The sequence below is a fragment of the Xyrauchen texanus genome, chromosome 34 (genome assembly GCF_025860055.1).
Source record: "Xyrauchen texanus isolate HMW12.3.18 chromosome 34, RBS_HiC_50CHRs, whole genome shotgun sequence".
Lineage (NCBI taxonomy): Eukaryota > Metazoa > Chordata > Actinopteri > Cypriniformes > Catostomidae > Xyrauchen > Xyrauchen texanus.
The window spans coordinates 26,018,174-26,032,602 of NC_068309.1; the positions used below are offsets into that span (position 1 = coordinate 26,018,174).

Consider the following 14,429-nt stretch of genomic DNA (forward strand, 5'->3'; position numbering starts at 1 on the left):
CAAATCTCAAGGCTAATCCTTAATGGGGGAGAGGAAAACACTTTCTGTTCTTGAGTTTCATTCTTATAGAACTGACAACATTTCTAATTGAATGAGTGTAAAATGACTCCTGAAAAACAATTGCAGTCCCCATTGACCATCAGTGTCACCATAAGCATGTGATGTAAAACACAGCAGCTTGTAAATAAAGAGTGCCTAAGATTGTGCAGACAGACATTGATTGCACTACAACCGATTACTGCGTAATGACATGATATATCAGACATGTACTTCTGATGTTAAGAGACATTCATATCTGACATATTAATGCATAAAACACCGATTATTAGTTCTGATATTATTCATCAAAGATATTAAATAATAGCAAAGACTGTTTAGCCCCAAACGCCCACTTGTATTAAAATAAATTGGGAAATTTGGAACGCCTAATATGGCGGATGTAGAAAAAGAAGTCCCGCCTTTCAGATAAAAGAGCCAATCGACAATCACCTTGACAGACATCACCTGTCAGTCAACCCCAGAACGCGCATGCCTATTAGCTGGACCAACTTGAAAACAGTTTATTTTTTAGCGTCATCTGAGCTAAAGAAGCACAATTAATGATGCCATTCTTGTCAGATTTAAATGCTGATTTGAAATGTGTTCTTTGATCGTAATCATGGGAAACCGTTTGGGAGATTTCGGTCTTTCCACATTCAAGTAGATAGGAGTTGTACATGTATGCCCCTTGTTTCCATTGAAAAAGGCTGCTCGGTAGAGTTCCAAAGATGGCCGCCGAATGGACTGAGTTGCCTTGAAAGAAACATTGATAAAATGTGTACTTATTTATTGCTACATCTGGTGCCCACTAACGGCCAGTCGGTGTACTGCAGTCTTTAAGCAGTAGCCTGTGCAGATGTCCAGTGTGTGAGCAATAAGGACATTCAGTCAGTCAGTCAGTCAGTCAGTCAGCCAGCCAGGCTCAAGTTCTAATGGGTTCTTCCCAGCAGGGAGGCACCACAACTCATTCTGCATTTGGACTGGGACGCCCCGATTGTCTTTAAACTAGAATGTTTACCTGATAACCTCATATGCTGAATATACATGTCTGGATTCAAGACTACCTTCCTGCAGCTGCCTCTGCCTGATTTTAACTTGGTGAGTGGATCTTTCTTGAATTTATGACCACAGCGGCAGCAGCTGAGACCACCGGGGAAACGTTATGCAAAGCTGCATGTAAAATACGAATTTAAACTAGATGGGTTTTGCCAAATCGAGTTAGTAGTCCTGTAGTTTTTCTGAGTTGGCACACGCCCTGGAGGTTGCCGAATTAATATAACCGAGCAGATATCTTATATGTGTCTGTCTTGAGCATAACAGCAGCAACTCAAAGGCTGTGTAGCGGGCTGCCTACCTAGAAACCATTTGGGGACATTATATGTGTGTTTGAATGGTCGTAGGCGCTTTTAAACGATGACAAAAATGCCGTCTATGTAGGCAGCTCACTAGATCGTAAAGCAGCTCAAGGTCCCTCACTCACTCACTCTCTCTCTCTCTGTATCACGAGCCTCATTTACCTTCTTCACTATTTAGCTTAGCGAGCCTGCTACTACTGCCTGGACCTATTTTTGTATTATATAAGCGTCTATATACATATGTTTTCTATAAAAAAAAAAAAAAAACCGTATAAACATAAGAGAGAGCTGTAAATTCGATTTTAAATTTCGATTTTATCTGGGTATCCCATCGCAACTTTGCTAGCTGTTTACGTTAGCCGCCGCGATGAATTAAACGGGTAGATTAGCTGTTAGCAAGCTAACAAACCTGAGAAGAGGGAAGTTTTGAGTCTTTTTGTTATTTATTTTTTTAGTTACTTTCCCACATGTTTTGAAATGTGATTAGTTTGCTTTCTAGAGCTGTTCGTTTGGTTCGTAAAACTACTGCAGGTCAGTTACTTTTCCTTATAATAATTGCTTGAAAGATGTTGTTATTGTTATACATGTATTTGAAACGGCAACTAAAGATTTTTGCAACAAATGTGCATTTACATAGAAAATATTAACACGAGGAAGCTTTCAGTTGCCCAAAGACCAAACACAATGTGCCTCTGTGGACAGTGTGGAGGAGAGCACACCGGTTATTGACACAATTCTGAAGACGGATGTTTATCTTCAGTTTATTAAAATAGTGGAAACTAGTAACTGGCATTATGGGATGTTCACTGTGTATGCAACATCTTAATTTCCTTCAGTAAACAGAACATCCTGCCATCAGCATCCCATATGAGTTCTTATGCAAGAGAAACATCCGTTTTCCATTGCAGGTGAACAGTCTGCTGATTCTCAAGAGAAACATTTACTGTTGGCAGAAGTCTGCTGAAACAAGAGGACAGTGTGGATGGTGTATATGATATCAGATCATCACAATTTAAATCCTCCTTTTCTGTTAGGTTGGTCTCAGATTGTTTGACCAGTTAAAAGGAATGCACTTGTTATGCCAAAGTCATCTGGTATAATTGGATTCATGACTTGATTTAAGCCCCTGTTGTAATAAGGAGCACATAAATACAGTATAGTGCTGATGGAGTAATTGGAGTCTTAAGGTTTCATTACTGAGATTTAGATAGATTAACCTTCATACGCCATGAAGTTTAGGCGCTCGGGTCAAAGTTATTTACACAAACCCACCAGGTAAACAAACAGTGTGCATTACTCTCCATTTAAAATGGGGAAATGAAATAAAAATGTATCTTTTTGGCTATTTGATGAGATCAAATGATATTATTTACAATGAGCAAATATTTTAGCACTTATTTTAAGCATGCTTGTTTTGCTTTTGCTGTACAGTTCAAAAGAGGACAATGCTTCTTTTTAGTCAGTGCGATGTCTTTGGAAATTATTCGCTTCAGGCACCACAAAACAGCGGTTTTGTGAGAAATCAGTGCGACGGTTGTAGAAAACCTTTTATTGCACACCAAAACATGTTCAGGCAGCATAAGGTGTTCGATTTGGCTTGTCTCAAGGATTTGGGTGTGAGGCTCTTGTTCTGCTGTTTGAAAAGCTGCATCTGGGTGGAAAATGGAAAGGTTAGAAGATTCAGTGACTAGAAATGATGGGCTTATTGAGCCGCCTTGCTAAATAGCCAAAGACATGAATCTCTGTGCTCAGGACCCTGGTATTTATCTCCAGTTTGAATGTGAACGAGGGAACCAGATGGAAAACGGGGGCATGAAAATAGGTGGTATGCAATCTGTGTTTGCAGCAAGATAAATATCAAATTGAGTTTTTCATTAGAGAAAGGAAGAAGACCTTGCCAGGAGTGCTACGAGAACCTGAGTATGACCTTGAGTCAATAAGGGAAGATTCCTGACTGCCTCTGGGTAGCAGCTCAGAGCTGAGAAAGGTGATCTTTGAATCAGTTAGTTCAATTGGGTGGTCAACTTCACATACTTGAGCTGGCCAGAGAATACATCAAACATGCACACCGTAAGAATTAATTTTGCAGTACTGAAATGTATTGTAGCTGATTGCCTGAAGGCTAAATGTTCAATCAAATATCACACATGCTAGAACCAGATAATTATTGGTGCTTGCTTTGACAAGAATCACTATTACTGTTGCTCATTCTTAAGATAAGAGGTTTGTTTAAATTCTGAACTTAAGTATTAAACTTTTACAAATAACATTTCCAGCACTGTTTGTACTATGAATATGATACCACAAAAATGACACTTAAAATTGCAAGCCTTCTCGAAGAAAGGTGTAATATTACTTTTGTAAGTAGGCTAATCTGACTTATGATTTTAGCCTGGGGGATGATAAAATGGGTGAAAAAAATCATCTTAACTTGCATTGAAGGAGGAACCGAACCATATCTAGGGGCCAGAGCCCAGCTGCAAGAAACCTCTTGTATTAAGAAAACTCTTAATTCTATTTATATTGGGCTGGGGAATTATAAGGAATTTAACGATTCCAGTTCCTTAACGGTTCTTTTAGTACTTCTGAGAAAGAAATGTTTGGAAATAAGAAATGCAATTCCTGTTGGAATTACTGCGCTCTGCAGCCTTTTACCAAATGATGAGACCATTTTAACAGATTCTTTCAAATGATAAGATATTTTATAAAATACCAAAAAATTACAACAGAACTCATAATGTGTATCTTTAACTACACATTCTTGTCATATCAACAACCATGCAGTAATTACTCACTTGTGGGATTTAAATCCCACAAGCCTTAAATGCACATACAATCACAATTATTGGTTCATTTGAGTCATACGTTGAAAAATTAATGATTTGTGGTTCAGTAAGTTTTTACGACAATGTCAAGTCAAGTGTTTTTTATTGTCATTCAACCATATGCAGTTAGTACAGTACAGAGTGAAACGAGACAACATTCCTCCAGGACAATGGTGCAACATAAAACAACACAGGACAAACACAGAACCACATGAAACTACAGACTAAATAACATGCCTATATGTCACAATGTAAGGGATACTCCATGGCTAGGTGTGTGTTAAACTATTTGTTTTCACAATGTGGAGGCAAAGTAGGGCTGGGTGTTAGGTGAAAATAATTTTTGCAATAATCGCCTTAAAAATATATTATATAGTCAACCCCCCTGCCGAGGGTCTGTGAATGTATTTGCTTTATTGATTTTGCATTAAAAATGTAATTAATTTATTGAAACACAAAAAAAAATGAAACCAAATTCAAATTGAACTTTAAACTAAATTAAAAAAAATCAATAAAATAAAGTGATCAAAAAATCTTATTCAACCACCTCCCCAAATCCAAACATTTACTGTCTCCAATGACCCCATTTGCCCCCATCACACAATTATAAATGCTGCCTAAAGAAAATAGAACTCCATTTTAGATTCAAGATGAACTTGATGCTTATCAAGTGAGGTGTTATCCATATATGATCTACCAGCTATAGTTTTACATATTCCCTTGGAATCGTGCTGCAAATTCAGACTGTAAATTTAGTAGGGATGTGCATGAGTAATCAAGTTCTCGTTCTGTTACTCGAGTATTAAAAACACTTCACAAATAAATTTTCCTTTACACATTTGCCTGTTGTGAGCAGCGCTGAATTACAGTTTTCCCTCTGAATCTCTCGCCAAATATACAGAATTCCATGACATTCTGCTTTTTATTGTTATTTCCGGTTTTATGACCGGATTCACAATGGATGAATCATAGAATTTATAGGGCTTTAGTAAACACTGCTCGCATTTTCTAAAAAAAAAAGTAAAAATCTACTGTTGATATGAATTTGTTTGTGTGATTTGAGACCATGATTTCAAAAACCACACACATTCACTATGGCGATATGAGTGAACTACATGCAGCTTTGCTTCTTTGAAATCTTTCAATAAGCCGTGTTTATTGGTTCTTATAAATCAGGACATTTTTACAAGCAGCAATAGTGCCTGTTGCATTGCATGTCCATCACTTTCACATGCAAGTGGGAATATTCTGACCCTTTTCCCTCAGGTTAAAACCCCCTTTAGTAGAGTATTGGACCCGGCCAAGACTGCAGTCTGCATAGCGTTTAATGCTCTTGAGCTCTCACTGTGCAGTGCTATGGGTTCACCTCTCATGACTTGATAGAGCCAGAGGGTGGTCTGCCAGGAGCAATCAGGCAAATTAAGCAGGGCAGTGGGAAGCAGAGTGGGCTTTGAACTCGATTTTACTTCTGCCACACATCAATAGCTTAGTTTTCCACTCTCTTTCCTTGAATAGCAATGTTTTTAATTTATGAAACATTAGGAAATGATTTAGGAAAAGAGGATTTACATAAGCGATGAGCGAAATTGGTTTGATCTTTGTAGTTCATTCAATCTGGGCCATTAGTGATTGGGATCCTTATGTAATGTATCACTGTTTTGGAAGAATTAGGATGAGCAAAATATTCATATCTTAAATTGTATTTTGAAGGATTTGATTTAGATTTTTTTAATGCTGACATCCTTCATGTGGTTCCAAACTTGAATTACTTTCCTTCTGTCTTTCCCATTCTATTAGACCATGACAAGGGTCTGTCAAGCTCCAAAAAGTTGTCCATATGACTTGTGTGCTATATGTGTCACCTGGAGTCATAATATCTTATTGTGAGAAACGGACTGAAATGTAAGTGATTATTCACTGAAAATCTTGCCCTCCTCCCAGGTCCTGAAATACATTTTTGAAAATCGAGGGGAATTTCCCCCCTTACATGGTGCAAAATCTGAAATTTTACAACAATCTCCGCTAAATCTCAATATATGGCAGGGCTCAACATTAAGCATTGTCATGTGGTCAAATGGTCATTCACTTGTCTGGAGAGAGAGAGAGAAAAAATATTATTTCTCATCAATATTCTCAATTAGTCACTCGTTACCAGAAAAGATGTGACACAAGTTGTGACACAATTGTTTAAATTTATATTGTTGTTCTTGGCAAATACCTTTTAACAAATCATTAAACAGGTTTCAATTCTGTCGTGATTACCCAAAAATGTCAACCAACTTCATATTCAGGGATGCAAACTACTTGCCTTTCAGCTAAAATATACTTTTCTGAAGCTAATTTCCCCAAATTAATATCACTTAAAAAAGGTTACTTTAAGCTTAAACACTTAAAAAGCTTTAAATACAACAAACAAATCAACAAATTATACATCTGGAACACCTGCTGTTAAGTCATTTATATTTATATAGCACCTTTCACAACACACATTGTTTCAAAGCAGCTTTACAGAAGATCATGCATTAACCGAACATAAAAACTGTAATATCTATAAAGTCTTAGAGTGATCATTGTGTAGTTTGATAAAATACGATTGTGAATTGTGTTTAAAAATAGGAAATTAAATAATAATTGTATTAATAACCCCAGTGAGCAAGCTGAAGGCAACCATGGTAAGGAACTCAAAACTCCATAAGATGTTGATTAATGGAGAAAAATAATTTTGGGAGAAAACAGACTCACTGTGGATAACATCATAAATATAATTCCAATTAGGGCTGCTATAAGGCTAATTGTTATCACGATAATCTTTTTCATATTATTCGATAATAATATTTATCACAATATACATTTACACATTGCACTTTCTTTTTTTATTTAAAAGTTAACGGAAGAAAAAAATTATTCTAAACGGTCAAAATAGGCATAGAAGCCCTTGTGACTGTTGAATGATGCTGAATGTGGGTTCAGGGGTGTCCCAAGAGAAAATTTTGAAAGTTTTTGAAAAATGTAAAACAAAAACATTTGTATATTTTCATTCAAGTGAGAGACTAATTTTCAATTCAAGTGAGAGACTAATTTCTAAGGAAAGTAATTTTAGTCTTTCCTTATCCATTCCAGACATCTAATTAATTTTCACAAAATTAGAACCGAAATCGATTTGTTTATTATTAAAGGCTCATAACATGCTGATTAATAAAGATACATTTAGAAGGGAAAAACATTATGGTCTAAAAGGTGCTTTGAAACCACATTAACTCAAGTGGCGCTTCATGTCTACACACATGCAGGGAAAAGAGTCAACGCGTGTGGGACAGGGCAGAAATTGTGCATGTTTGGTGTTGGAGAACAATATTCAAGGCTACAGCGCAGAAAGATCAGAGCTGTTGTCCACATCACTGTTGTTCTGTCGCACTCTTCACTAGAGACGATGAGAGGGTGCACCCTTTGTCATGAAGTCTTGTGGTGCGGATGGAATCAATCCGGTGACGTAACCTAATTGTTAGCAAGGCAGCTAGCATTAGCAAGTTCATCCAGTCTGACCCTACGTTACCACTGGCGCGTTGTGAGCGAAGCTGAGAGCGTTTTCAATTAATTCCTATGAAAACCGAGCGTCATGCTCGCAAGGTGGATCATAGGATTGCCAGCGGTGCGGAGCAAGCTCTCTCCTAGTGCTGTGAGTGCCTTTTGAGCAGATTTTGTCCACCCCAGTGGAAATGCAACGCAGTGTTTTAGCGACACGCAGTAAATATAGAAAATTCCACAAAAGCTTATCGTGGATTTTCTTTATCGTGATATATATCGATATAGTTTTATCGCCCAGCCCTAATTCCAATATTACTTAAGTATAGTGCAAGTCATGGTTTAAAATTATTAAACCAAGTATATGTTAAGGGCCAGTGTTTAAACAAAGATTTTGTATGATCTGTAAGATTCATGATTAATGTCTTTTGAAGTCCATCCTGGATTAACTGCAGAAGTTCACATAGATGCAATTGTCCTTGTTAGTTGACTGATGAAGGGTTTTGTTTGCAATTAATTGATAGACTATGTATTCCATTGTAAGACCGTAGTCCATCACTAGACCGAGGTGATTCAGGCAGAGATCAGTGAGGTGTATCGCAGTTCAACCTGGCCGGTGATTTCGGTGTGGTCCATTTTAAGTCCAAGGTTCAGGCAGTGGCATATGAAGTATCCCATGTCTTATGGTTGGAGTTTGCATCAGTTCATCCTCTGAAGTCCATCATAATAGACTGAAGTGATTTTTGGCTGGCATCGGCTGCTATTAGTCATCATCACACAGCGACACGTAGCAATGGAGTCCAACATGAAGCAGGAATAGAGCTGGATCCAGTCAGTTCTGGTGACCTCAGGATAGGAGTACCGAGGTTGAGACAGGGAAACAAATAAAATAATATTAGCATAGATGCCATTCAATTTATTGCAGAGTGTGTCTGCATCTGGAACAGTGTTAGGGAGACTGTTCCATAGTTTAGGAGCCAAATATGATTTTGATATTCTAGGAACTATTCACAGACCAGAATTTTGCGATCATAATGAACGTGATGGAATATAGCATCATTATTTTTTGCAATTTCCTTTAGTGGAAATTGCATCCCAAAGGAGTAGTGAAGAAAAAAGTAAAAAAGTTGATTTAGACATTATGTGTAGTGCTCCAGACTGCGAGTTTAGTTTTTCCTAACAGTGCGATTAAACTTTGCAAGAGGTCGCAGTGGTGCGACTACAAATTTGGCCGACTCTCTGTGCGCTGTCGTTTTTTGTTTGCGTATGAGAAATCTAAATCTAACCGATCAGTAGAGTGTGTAAACTTGATAGGAAGATGTTGTGTGTGACAGAAGCAATTCATTGTCACGTATTAGATGGAAACAATGTCCAGTGCCGTCTTTGGCTGTAGTGAAAGTCGTACGATATCATATGAATTAGCCACATTTAGAAAAGTAAGTCCTTACAATTTCGCTGTAAGAGTGCGTAGGAGAAATCTGTACCATGAACAGACAGAAATTGTAGCTAAGGCTTTCAATCCACACATCAGATATTACAAAATATTTACCATGAACATTAAATTAAATTGTATTCCCTAACTACGCTGATTTATTGATATATTGACTTAGAGGTTTTTTTTTCTTATGGAAAATGGCATAATTTGTTTTATGGTTACTGTTAATGTAATCATTGTTTTAATTGTTTTACCTTTGGTTACTATGATCTTATTGCATAGTAAAGAAACTGTGAAAGAAAACAAATTTCCACTGTCACTGCTTCAGTGAGAAAATGAGATCAATAATGTTCAATAAATAAATAAATGTCCATCTGACTGTTGTAACATCTGTTTTTATTTGTAATTTTTTTCTCACCAATTTGGAATGCCCAATTCCCAATGCGCTCTAAGTCCTCGTGGTGGCGTAGTGACACCTCAATCCGGTTGGCGGAGGGCAAATCTCAGTTGCCTCCGCGTCTGAGACCGTCAATCCACGCTTCTTATCACGTTGCTTGTTGAGTGTGTTACCGCAGAGATGTAGTGGGTGTGGAAGCTTCATGCTATTCTCCGCGGCATCCACGCACAATTCACCACACACCCCACCGAGAACGAACTACATTTTTGCGACCACGAGGAGATTACCCCATGTGACTCTACCCTCCCTAGCAACCGGGCCAGTTTGGTTGCTTAGGAGACCTGGCTGGAGTCACTCAACACGCCCTGATTCGAACTTGCGACTCCAGGGGTGGTACTCAGCGCCTTTACTCGCTGAGCCACCCAGGCCCCCACTTTTATTGTAATTTATAATAATTTATGTGTATGAACGCTGCGGTATCATTTCACGTCTGGTTAGGAACCTGGTTAGAACATGGTGGCACCAAAGCTACCGCTCTCAATGTTACTCTGGAGCCCTGATGTGCTTTGCTTTTGTTTATGTGCAGAATACAGTATCCTGTTTGTTAAGGGTTAAAAAGCTAATTAACAGCATCATTACAGAGTCCTCCAAAAGCTGTTTACATCTGGGTGTACCACAGGCATTACTTTTTCTGTGCTCTTGCTCATCTTTTAGTGGGGCCTCACTCATTCAGGACACTACTGTGGCGTTAACACAAGAGCCTATGCTTTCATCCTCATGTTTGATTAATGCGCATACTTCTTATTGTTGATTAATCCACATGAAATGCAGACATGAGTTAATTGCTCATCAGTAATTAAAGGCATCATTGTATGAAGAGTGACTCTCTGTCAAGACTCAGCCTGCAGATATTGAAGTGTAAGCTGCTTTGAATAGCCTCTGAATTATTGCACTTTAAATTACATCCTTTATCATATCATGTTCCTTTTATTTTTGGTGATGAGTGGTGACCCGAGATGGTGCTGGTTTCCGTGCTTGCAAACTGCAAGTAGGGCTGTATGATTTGTAAAAAATATTTGACAAGTAATTGCCTTTAAAAAATATTGCCAACCCCCCTGTTGAGGGTCAGTGAATTTTTTGCTTTATTGATTTTGCTTTAAAAATGTAATTAATTTATTGAAACCCAAACAATATAAACAAAAGACATTTCTAAAATCCTATGCCACTTTAAAATAATGAAAAAAGCAATAAAATAACGAAGTGATCAAAAAATCTTGTTTTTTTGTTGTTCTTGTCTCCAACAACCCCATTTGCCCCCATCACGCAAGCATCAGTCAATGACAACAGGTGGAAAATTACAAACAGCCTGCAGATTAAGAACTAAAGACAATTGTAAATGTAAAGATAATAATAATAATAATAATTATGCCTTATAAATTCCCCTTTGTTACCAAAATAATGCTGTTTACTGTGTGTTATTATTAAATTTGTGTTTGTATTGAGATTTGGTAATACAGTTAATGCTTCCTAAATAAAAAAAAATAGAACTCCATTTTAGATTCAAGATGAACATGTTTTGTATTACTTTTATGATTTAATAACCTTCGACTTTGTTTCTTAATACAAATATATCTATTACTGAACCTGCAGAGTTGCGTTCACAATGCATACCAACCGCGTGGAAATAAAGTGAACTAAACTCACAGCACCTCCTGAGATGATCGGAGATAATTTGCTGCATTCTCATAGATGACATTATTCTTTCAAACATTTGTCTTATGAATGAAAATGAGAGCGTGAAAACTATTTACATGTGCTTGTTCCACGAGACATCCTTGTGTTGCACGTGACAGGCTCGTGTTCCATGCCTCTGAACAAACAGCAAATCAGACACGAGCATTGATGGCTTTTCCGTTGTTCTTAAAAATATAATAAAGTGTGTTTGTTCAAGTGCGTATCTAACCGTATTTCTTGTCATGTTTCACTGCGAGACGTCTTACAGGTCGCCCGCTTGTTGCGAGTAGATGAGCAAAATTACCCACGCATTAAATATATTTCTACAAGGAGCTTGCGAACTGGATTCAGCCTCGTTGCATTTTGCGGGTGGCGGGTGCTAGTTTCACACCCTGGCTGCTGTTTAATATACTTGGCAACTTCCCAGGTCCATGGTTTTGCCGTTTCCTGACATTATCGGTCATCATCTGTTCGCAATCGGCATCAGGATCTTTGTAAAACATTGTCGATATCCGATTACATCATCATAATTCCCAGCCCTAACTGCAAGTGCACTTTGCTGTTTGGGCTATTGACTGAAAGTTGGTGTGCAGAAGTACATAGAAGAGGGTAATGACCACAGAAATCTGAACGCTTGACTAGCTGACCTTGAACTGCCTGTTTAGTTTCATCTGCCTGCTTGTTATCAGCCTTTCTCAGGATGTTTTGTTCATAAAACTTGTTATCTGGAATATTCTGAAATTGCATGTCTTAAAAACATCAAAAGAAAAGTTGCATCATCTTGAAGGGCTCAGTTAATATTTTTACTTGCTCTGCCAACATTCAAACCATCAAAAAAATTATGCAGGATGTTTTTGTATGGATTTGTGCCAGAAATATTTTATTTTTCCTTTCAATAGGCTATTAAGTTTTCTTTAAAAAAATCTGAAACTAAGGTGTATACGATTCTAAACATTTATGCTTATTAGGGTTGTGCAGTGAAGCCATCTGTTCATATGACAAAATTATCTGTCTCTGTATTAAGATAGAAAACCAGATGTTGGCAGGGCCTAAACTGGAAATGTGTCAAAACTAAATGAAACACCCATTTTTTAATGTTGCTCTTACATTTATAAATATGCCTTGTAAATGCCTTTTCATAATAATAGAGTAATAATAATAATAATTATAATTGTAGGCTACAAATATTTTGTTCAATTATAATTTTTTACTTACCAGATGAAGCTGAATTTGTAGGCTACAATAACTGTGAAATAATATTAAAAAACTGATATTAATATCTGCTGAAACAATATTTTCATATAATGTATAATAGGAGGTGTCAAGCAAATTTGAAATGTCAAGCACACATTTTGCAGTGAATATTAAATACAAATTCAAATATTAATAGCAATTAAAATAAATTGATATAGCCTGCAAACAGGTGAAAATCCCGTAAGTCTATCAGTAATTTTTATGATAGGACACAGTTATATGTTATATAGTTCATAATATGAATTATAACAATAATAATGTTACATTTAATATAGTGCCTTTCCAGAGCTCAAATATAGCCTAGTTTAAAGAAGAAGAAAGCTAGGGATGGGCATTCATCAATAATTTGGTATTTGAATATTTAAGCTCATAAAAAACGAATATTCAAATATTCTATGATTTCAATGAAGGTATTAATTAATGAGAAATGAGACGTTGTAAAATATTTTTTTTAGTCAAAGGTTGCGTCACCAATAAAAAAAATACAAGCTTCTAATTATATTCAAAACAAGCATCTAATTATATTCAAAACAGGCTTATCGTGCCCTGTTGTATTTATAAATATATATATGTATATATAAACACAACACAATGTAATGCGTGAAAACAAAAAAGAATAATAATAGGATGAAAGCATTTAAGCTCACGCAAAGTGAAGAAAAAGAAACCGCTAATGAAGTAGACTGATGCAGTTAACATACAGGACGAGTATAAACACTCCACATATAATAGTTATCATGTTTATATTGTATATCATGTCATGTTTTTGTTGAGGAAAAACAAGCTGTTGCAGGGCAGAGGGTGGAGCCGGGTCGTGATCCTACACACCCGGTCCTCCTTTCCATTGATACCTTTACACTGGTGCCGAAGCCCGGGAAGGAGGAGGGATATGCTGTAGTAGAGTTCTCGCCACTACCGTCCACCCCAACGGAGCAGCCGCAGCCATCTGCTGGGGGATGAGGAGCCCAGCTGCCTGAACGAGGACGATGGCCGCCGACCGCGAGGGGAGAAGGGGCTCCTAGCCGACCGCCTGGAGCGGTCAGGACCGCTGTCAGGGGCGCAGGAGTCACCTACCGGCCGCTGAAACACGGCGGGGTTTAAGACCGCCGACCGCCTGGAGCGAGAGAACTGCTGCCAGGGGCGGGGGAGACCCCTTCTGTTCCCCGAGAACGAGGCGGGGTGTTCCATCCCACAGGGGCTGGAGGACTGCCTCCGATCCGCCCGGAGAGGCGCGGCTGTCGTCCGATAGAGGGTGGAGGAGTAGCCGAGGAACAAGCTGCGGCGTATCGGAGAACTGGCGAGTAAGAGTTTTTTTTTTTCATCTCTCTCTCTCCTCTCTCTCTCTCTCTCTCACTGTCGCTCTGCGTAGGCCTTTTCCCTCTCGTTTAAATTTTACAGTTTTTTTGGGGGGTACTACACTGTTACAGGAAGGTACCCCCATTTTAATTATTTCTGTTTCCCTCTCCTTGTCCCCTCCCTCGTCCAGGTAGATGGGGATGACCTGCCGGCAGACAGCACAGAAGGTCGCCCTCCCCCAGGCAAAGGGGGGGTGTACGTCACCCGGGGGCTCCCCAGCCTATAACCCTCATTAGGCTAATTATGCCCTGCCTAATGAGGGTTATAGGCTGACTGCAGTGGATCGTGCGAGAGAGAGAGAGAGATCGTTAGCGGACATGTCCGTCATGTGTGTGTTTGTGTCTTTGTTTTAAGGTTCTCGTCTCCTCCTTTCCATTGATCCATTTACACAAGCATATCCACATGCTCAGTAAATTATACTCATTTATACACACCAGTTCAAATGATGGAATGTCCCTTACCTCAGCCATCAAAGTCTTTCTCGAATGCCATGTTTGTTGTTTACAGAAGCA

At 38.3% G+C, this 14,429-nt stretch overlaps 1 protein-coding gene across 2 annotated transcripts in view; it reads left to right on the forward strand.

Moving 5' to 3' along the window:
• Positions 1-898: 898 nt before the first annotated feature.
• Positions 899-14,429, forward strand: part of LOC127628055 (bifunctional heparan sulfate N-deacetylase/N-sulfotransferase 1-like) — a 110,927-nt gene continuing 97,396 nt past the window's right edge. The window contains exon 1 of one of the 2 annotated variants that reach the window (XM_052104715.1): positions 899-1,137. The gene's annotated coding sequence lies outside the window, so the exon portion shown is untranslated. Of the gene's footprint in view, positions 1,138-1,548; positions 1,926-14,429 lie in introns of those variants that run through there. The other variant, XM_052104716.1, reaches the window with a different exon arrangement.